We start from the raw sequence: 9,235 nt of genomic DNA on the forward strand, positions 1-9,235 counted from the left end.
TCAACTTTTTTTTTTAAGATTTTATTTATTTATTTGACAAAGATAGAGATCACAAGCAGGCAAAGAGGTAGGCAGACAGAGAGAGGGGAAGCAGGCTCCCCACTGAGCAGAAAGCCCAGTGCTGGGCTTGATGGGGGGCTCAATTCCAGGACTCCGGGATCATGACCCAAGTCTAAGGCAGAGGCTTTAACCCACTGAGCCACCCAGGTGCCCCTAATCAGTGTCACCTTAATGTACCTTAATGTTATTTCAGCTTTGAGGCCTTGACTGTCTTTTTTCCCTACAAAATGCACTAACAAATAACTTTAGAAGTGAAGGTTTTCCTAAATGAATGTTCTTAGAAGTGACATCTCTAGTGGCTCTATGGGAGAGGAAATAGTACCATTACTCAGGGTAAGAAAACAAATTTATTTAACATCTGGCCTGATGAAACATTGATTTTAAGAGCCAGTATATCCAACATCCAAATCTGACCAGAACCCTATGGTACTGTACGACTCAACATCTCAACATTTCTGAATATTCACCAGGTAGTCAGAAGATTATTGATGGTTGGGATAGAGTCAGTACACTTTGTATATTTTAAGAGATCAGGAAGTTAAAACGACTTTTTTGTTAACCTAAACCTGAAGTAACCTGAAGGGAATAATATAATTATTCTCTATTGGGAAAGTTCTGTATTTGATGATGAATGTAACTACTTGCAGCTTTTTTTCTGCATGAATTGTTTCCTTGAATGGAAGGATAACTGCTCACTGAAATTATGATTCATTCTATTCCAAGTATTTTGCTGATCAATTATAAATCCTGTCCTAGGTAATTATCAAAGAACATTATGAGATAGATACCACATATTCCCATTTTGCAGACTGGGAAGCTGTACTACAGTGAGGGGGGGGGGAAACAATCTGTTAAAACTGCATAGCTAAAATTCACAATGTGATAGAACAATGTATAGTAAAATATCAATGTCAGCATCTAGGCAGATATATGGATGTTAGCTGAAACTTTTCTGCTTTGATACTTCTGTAAAAAAATGTTGGAGAAAATACTGCATAGCTACTAACTATTTTTAAAAATAACTTCTGATCCTTCCAGTGCTCAACAACCTTGCAAGAGTATATTACATACCAGAACTTCTGTCATATCATGGGAAGAGCGTGCAATATAGGCACAGAAGAGCGTTTAAGTCCCAGCTCTCCTCATCTTTTAGCTTATCTCGATTGCTAATCAATAAAGCCAAGCTTACAGTGCTTTCAAGCTTTGACTATAGTAATAGTTGTGAATTAGTGTAATAACTATGTTCAAGTACAATGAAAACCAAGTTATGGAACAAAAATGGTGAGAAAGGGTCTGTTCCTTAGTCCCATTACTATCCTAAGAACACTAGATTATCAAGAAAAAGAAACAATAATTATTTTTCCAGTAGGAATCTGTAGGTCGGGTGTATATATACTTATAAACCCAAATAAAAGTGAAGTAATATAGCTATATATAGTGAATAGAAAAGTTGTTTTAATAGATATTAAATTTTCCCCATTATAATCTATTTTCTCCATAATAATCTGTATCATCAAATAATCTATATCATTGAACCATACAATGATTTTCAAACAGAACCTAGAGACTATATACTCATTAATGACATCTAACTGTTATCCTTTATCTGAGTATAGTCTATGATCTTGAACTGTCATAATAGCTCTACATACATTTTTAATCAATCCCAGTGATAAACAACCATATGAAGGTACTATTATCCCTCTCCTTATAGTAAAGTAAACTGACTTGTTATGTAAAAAAAAGGGGCATGCATTATTTATAGCAGTGGAGACAATGACACCTATTCTCCTACAGAATTTGAACAGTATTTTTTTTATGAAACAAGAAATACACATATACGATTCCCTTCTACTACTACAGAATACTAGAAAATACATTCTAATTTCTATATTTGACTTCTGACCAAGACAATATTCCCCTCAGCATGACTAAACCTTACACAATTTTTTTCCTAACTACTGCTTCTTGAGTTCCCTTTCCTTGGTGCATATGCTTTAGAAAACTGTCACTTATAAATTCTTTCCCTGCCTTGTTGAGATGTGAATATTCTCACAGATTCTTGCCTGGTTTACAACCCAGGAATGTCATTCTCAAGGTTCTGGAAGCCATTCCTTTGAAATGTAATCATCAAAGAGAATTATACACATGTACGCATGCATGTGGGAGTGTGTGCGTGTTTGCTCATGGGTGTTGGGTAGGGGAGCCTGTTTCCATAAATATTAAGAAGTAAACAAAAAAGGCCTAATCACAATGACCAACCTAACCCCACCACCATCCCTTTAGTACTTTTGCCTTAACTCACACTAGTACTCAAAGACATTCCAGTCTTTTGTTTGGGAGGAGTTGAGTTCAATCTCTCTTGCCTATTGCAACAGTCTTGAATGGAGTCTTCCATGCTTCCTTAACTTGTCTGTTGCAATTTTTCTTTGACACATCATAAACAGAACTTAAAACTGAATGAAACCTGAAGATATCTGTTAACAATTTAAGAAATTCAAGGATAAAACTTATCTCCATTTCCTAATTATTCATTCATTCTTTGTAAAACGAGAAGTGATACACCTTCTCAAAATGAGTGTTCTGATTTAAAAGAAGCTACACCAGCCACCTGCAGCTCTCATCGGTTAAGTGTCCGACTCTTGGTTTCAGTTCAGGTCATTGGTCTCATGCCCCGCCCCCCCTACCCTCAAACAGGGAGTCTGCACGAGATTCTCTCCCTTCCTCTCCCTCTGCCCCTCTCCACTCCCTTGTGGATCTCTCTCCAGGGCTCTCTGTTAAATAAATAAATAAATCTTCAAAACAATAAAAATAAAAATAAAAGAATCTACACTGCATCATTAGTGTTGAAGGAGTATATTGAGTGTTTGGAGGAAAATTTAACCCTTTCTGAGTCTGTTTGGTTAGTGTGGGTCAAGATTTATGTTATCCCTTGCTTTCCCCTAATGGATACATTTTCAGCCATGTGGTTTATAATGCAGCTGTATTTGTACAAATATGCAAATATGTAATAAATGAGCAAGATAAATCTAGGCATGGATTTTTCTAAATGGTTAACTATTACATGCTATGGAAGTAGTTATCTTGGTTTTATATCAATCTCTCATCTCTAATCCAGTTACTATTTTTTCAATGCCCTGGCCACTTTATTGAGGAAAATAAATGATACATTTTTTAAAAACACAAAATTAGAGAAAAATCACACCATCAAATATAAGGTGCAAATCTACAACTTACTGTAAAATGGGAGAAACCTAGTCTATCTTGTAAATTCTCCTATACCCTGCCTTTTTCTGCCAGCACAGAGTCAGTTATTTCAAGTTGAACATTCTATCTATAATATGGGTACAATATAATATATAAATGCATAATACTGGGTGAGTGCATGCCTGGGAGATTGCTTATCAAAATGAGATGTTTTTCTCTTGAGAGTCTTTCAGTGAAGATGTCTTAAACTTAAAATCAATTAAAATGCCCCTAAATGCTTGAGTTTCTGGAGCCAAATGAAAGCACATAACATTTTAAATGGTGAGATAAACATGCATGTGGAGCCTGTATTGGATTGCTGAAATTCTGGCTTAGCTTCCTGTATGTCTATAAACGTGTTTTAAATTTTAGATTGTGGACAAATCCACATTATTCACCCAAAGTAAGTTTACCAACTTATCAGTTGCTCTGATATATCAATCAAGAGACAATATTTCCTATATTTTATGACTTTTCTTTAATTAAAGAAATGTAGCATCATGTATCATAGTACTAATAGTGCCTCATCATGTAGGTTTTATTAAAATTATAATACAACAAAATCTCTCTTGGGGAACTTGTAATTCATGTTTTCACAGATGTTGCTAGTACTTGTGAAAGCAGGTTTGGATTTGGTAAACCAGTAAAACTAGAGCTGCAATAAGGTGATGATGACTTCAAAATGGCAATGGAAAGTATGAAAATGAGAAATTTAATGCTTTTACATTCAGAAACTTTCTTTATAATTGAATTGTGTTATTTTCCAGGTGAATGTTGTTGCCTTAGGTTTCCAGGGATCTGTGTCTAATGATTATTACTGTTTCTGAAAACAGCAACTCATTAAGATGGCTATCTTCTGGCAGATTACCTTTTATGGTATTTTTTTCAAGGCACGAAGCAGATTGGGAAAGAAAAGAATGTTTATGGTTTGACTGACTCATGTAAAATATTCATTAAGTGAAAAAGTCACATTGAAATATCTTGTTTACAAGAGACACTGGAAATGGCATACAACAAATACATATTAAGAGCACGAGAAAGGATAGAATTCATAAAAATGTAGTGGCATTTGAGCATACCAACAAGTAATAACAGCCATGTAAATTAATATAAAACTGCAAAGCAAAGTAAGAATTAAGATTTAGGTATATTCAGATTTGTGGTAGAAACTGTTATTAAAGACATATTTTTCTATTTGGATTTTTGTTATGACATGATTGAACTTGAGATAGAATGCATTTTAACATTTATTATAGCCTTGTGGTCTATAATGGTATTTTTGCACTTATCATGATAAAGCAAAGGTAATAAAAATATGTTCTAAAAGTACACATTAATAATATTTTTCACACTGGCAATGAGGTCATCTACAATATAAAGGGGCATTTTCAGTCATTTAATACAGAACCTTACAGCTTTTGTGTCTTGCTGAAAATATTTCTGAGTACTCATATTTGAAAATATTTTCATCCCTTTGGTACTTAAAATACACCATATTTATTATAAACACACACATGCACTCCCTTTTAAGAATAGCAAGTCATAGTTTCTATCTACAACTGTGGAAAAGTCAGAGGTAATTCATAACATTAAACTTTTTAATTAACTGTTGGTTAAAATTTTTCATAGGATTTTTTTCTTTTCAAAATAATATCCAACCCTATTGTTTCCTTTATAATTTGGAATATTCTCTAAGCCTCAAAGCCTATTGACCATATACATCATTTAATTTTATTTTATTTTAATATAGTTGTCTATTTAAGACTTTAAGTGGCATTAGACATTATGCTAGCTTAAATTTTAAAAGTTAAAGATTATTAATGAAAGCAAAACCATTATAAATATCTTGAAAAATTTCAGACTTTTCATATCCATTAATGTTCAAAAATCCTAAAGAAAACTCCCTGGACAACATGTTGCCCTCCATGTATGGCCTTTTTTTCCATTCTCTTTGTAACAGAATTTCTCAGGGATCTGTCTATTAATACAATGTCCACTTCTTCACAATCTGTTCTGAATATGCCTTGCATGACTGCCTGGCCCCCTCCATGTGTATACTATAAGCCAGTTTGTTTGCCAGCATATTAGTGAACTTGGTCATGTGCAAGCAATTCAGTTAACTCAGATACAAACATACCTATTACCAACTTATAAGATAAAAAGACTTCTTAGTCATTGCGTTAAGTGGAATCAGTCAGACAACAGAAGACAAATACTGTATGACTGTATGATCTCACATACACGTGGAACCCGAAAAAAGCCAAACTTACAGAACAGAGTAGAATGATGGTTGCTAGGAGCTGGGGAATATGGAAAATGGGCAGACAGATGTTGGCCAAAGAGAACAGACTTCCAGGCGTAAAATGAATGAGTTCTGGAGATCTAATGCACAGCATGGTGACTTTACAGAATTATATGTATGGAATTAAATACTTAAGTGAGTATATCTTAAATGTTATCACCACACACATATACACAATGTGTCTTACTGTGTTAACCATTTCTTAATATACATGTATATCAAACCATCACCTTGTACCCCTTAAACTTACACAATGTTGTACATGTCAATATATTATATCTCAGTAAAGCTGAAAAAAAGCCCTCCTTTTCCAATTACCTTTCCTTCAAACATTTTCAGTCGTTTCCCATTATTTACAGTACTAAAATGCAAGATCCTCTGCTTAGCAACTGAAATCTTCAGCAAACTTTCTCAAAGTTACCCTCAACTATTCTCATAATTAGTAGTCAAAGATTAACAAGTCTTTTGTATCAATCCCAAAGAAACCTCTTCTTTCACAATTTTAAAAATGACAAGATTGGGAATAGAAATGATATTAACTATACGTATATAGGGTGGGTAAACAATTCATTAAGAAAAAGTAATCAATGAATTCAATCATTACAAGCAATACAATGTTATGTGATTTGTTTAGTATGACTGAAGTTTGAATTAGGTCCATGTTTTGCTGCAACCTGTTAATTCCTTGTGATATAAGGCTCTTCTAACGAGGAAACAAAATCAAATGCATCGTCGTCAGTGGTCATTTCAAAGTGCACAAAAAGGACTGTTTGCTTAGAACTTGATTCCAAGACCCAAATACTGCATTTAAAATGATTGTTTTTAATCTGAGCAATTAATATAGACAAAAGATCAATCTCAGCCAAATTCAGCTGCAACTAATTAATGGCCAGATTGTGACTAAATAGATAATGTTTTGAGGCTGTTAACAAAAATTCTGAAGTAAGCAAACATTCTTCTATCATATGTGATATATGAGATTTCTCTTAGAGCTAACTGGAATATTATGAAGAACAAGCAATGCAGGGAGCATGACCATCTTCAGTATCACGATCTTCCCCCACCCCAAGAAAAAGGGAAACTTAAAACTTCAAGGGCAAACGAACAGCTTTGAAATGTGCTCAGGGACTTGACTTCTGCTCCACACATGCAGAAATGCAGAGAGAGTTAGATTTAAGCCGACAGCTCATACTGACCAGAAAGATTCCAATGGAGAAGAAAACAGTGACATCTATAATACATCTATGGGACATGGTAATGGTGCAGGTGCGTTTAGTAAAACAGAAGTGTCAGGTTTTCTTAAGAAACTTTAATAACTGGAGGGTAATTGAAGATGATGGCATTTAACAAGCTTTGGTGAACTTCCCTACATCTCTCTCATTGGACAGTATGAAGCATCTGGATTCTGGAGTGGATCTTTTTAAGTCAAAACAACAACTCTGGGTTTTATAAAGAAAAAGTATGGTTTCACATGCAATAAAATATTCTACAAGTCAAAAAAGTGTTGAATAACTATATAACACCAAAATAATCTGAGGATTTACCTAAAAATATTTTTAGATCTGTGTAAAACACCTCCATTCATGGCAATTCCATTACAAGTATCTTTGCATTGGTACAGATACCAGCATGAAAATGGAGTTATGAAATTGAAATTCACCTGATAATTACTATCACCTAACTGTTTACTAAGTTGATGAAGACAGATTCTGATGGATTTTAGAAGTTCTTTTTTCCAGAAGTATATGTTTATGGAGTGCTACATGGTTCCTACAAAAATAATAAAAACTTATTTTTTTAATTTATAAATAACCAGTCCAAGGAAAACAACATACTTCTCTTGAAGCTAAAACAGGGAAGTCTTGTAAAAAATACTTAAAATACAAAGTGTTTTCTCACATTTTTAGTGTTTCAACAGCATGTGTTGGCTAATTATGCTTTGCAACATTACTTGGGAGGTAGTATATGTAAACACTGTTATTGTTATCTTACAAATGAGGCAACCAGAAGTGATATAAATATTCAAGGTATACAACAATGTGATAACAGAGCAAGGTTGTGAATGTTGCTCTACTTTAAGATTATAGGGAGGTGCCTCTTCACTACAAAGTTGGAAATTATGATTATTTAAATTATTTAAATTTCAAAATCAAGACATGGCTCCAACCATAGATACAGACAGTCATCATATAAAAACAAATGACTTGTGGGTCAGCAAGCCTTAGCAGTGACTTAATTAGATATGATTATATATATTTTCTGGAAAATATAAGCATAATAAAGAATTGAGAAATCCCTGTTTATTTTCTCAATATCATAGTAGACTAACTGTTTTTAATCATAGCTACTATATACAACTATATTTGTATAGATGACTTAGTATCTAATCATTGTCACTTAAATGATGATGATTTAATTTTTATTTGGGTCCTCCAAAAATGTCTTATAGTTACCAAGACCTAATGGCAAACTATAATCTGGCCACCATAGGTTCAATCCATGTGCTCCATAGAAGTTTTCATTTGATGTGACCTAACTTGAATCAGCTAGTTTGTATGTAATCACTATGCTCATTCACTCATGTAATGAGGAATTATTGACTCTGAAACAATGTCCATGCCTTCTGATCAAAATGAAAACCACACAATCCTTACATTCAAAAAATCCACATTATTAGCAAGATAAAGACATGTAAACATATAAATATAACACATGTTCTGATAGACACTGGCCATTGTTTACAAAAAGTAGAGAAAATGTTTAAGTATGTGAATTCAGGAACTGCTCCCCAGCAAAAAGGATCCTAGTCTTTGACTTTAAAAAGTGTATGCCAGGCAACTGAACTGACAGAAAGACCTTGTAGGCAGAGAGAACACATTTAAAAAAAAAAAAAAAAGGAAAGAAAAAGAAAAAGAAAAAAAAACAGTGAACAGTGTTTTTAGGAAAATAAAAATAGTTCAGTGTTACTTGTATATAAGATGCAAGCAGAGTGCTAGCTTCGGCAGCACATATACTAAAATTGGAACGATACATAGAAGATTAGCATATCCCCTGCGCAAGGATGACACGCAAATTCGTGAAACGTTCCATATTTTTTAAAAAATTAAAAAAAAGAGAGAAAGAAAAAATGCAAGCAGAATAGAGAGGCTAGAGGAAAAGGCAGGTGTTAAGAGTTGTGAAAATAAATACAATTGCTAATATAAGGAATTTAGAGATTTTCTTATGAGCTAGGAAGCTTTCTAAGGTTTTTTTTTTTAATTTAGTTTTTAATTAGGAAATTGACGTTATAAGATCTGAATTTCAGGGAAAAAAAGTTTATAAATAAAGACTCAGGGACTTTGAAAGTTTAATGCCTCTGACATCTAGGATTAAACTTAAATCTAAATAATGCTATAAAGTGCTTCTTCCCAATTTAAGATATTATAAATAGTATCTAGAGAGTCTGAACTAAGGATGACAAAAGTATTAAGATATAATTATTGAAAATTGCTTTGGGATAAATTAAATATGACAGTGATGCAGAAGGAAAGTTTAATCTGAAATTGAGGCAGTGAATAAAAAGGTATTTAATCAAGATGAATTATATAGGAAAATGATAGGTATACGAACTTACTATTTAGATATATT

General features: G+C 33.3%; 1 non-coding gene across 1 annotated transcript; it reads left to right on the top strand.

Annotated features, from left to right (window-relative positions):
- Positions 1-8,597: 8,597 nt before the first annotated feature.
- Positions 8,598-8,704, top strand: LOC132022873 (U6 spliceosomal RNA). The gene has a single exon (XR_009405764.1). It is a non-coding gene; the product is annotated as a U6 spliceosomal RNA (small nuclear RNA).
- Positions 8,705-9,235: the final 531 nt, after the last annotated feature.

Source organism: Mustela nigripes, chromosome 7 (genome assembly GCF_022355385.1).
Source record: "Mustela nigripes isolate SB6536 chromosome 7, MUSNIG.SB6536, whole genome shotgun sequence".
NCBI lineage: Eukaryota > Metazoa > Chordata > Mammalia > Carnivora > Mustelidae > Mustela > Mustela nigripes.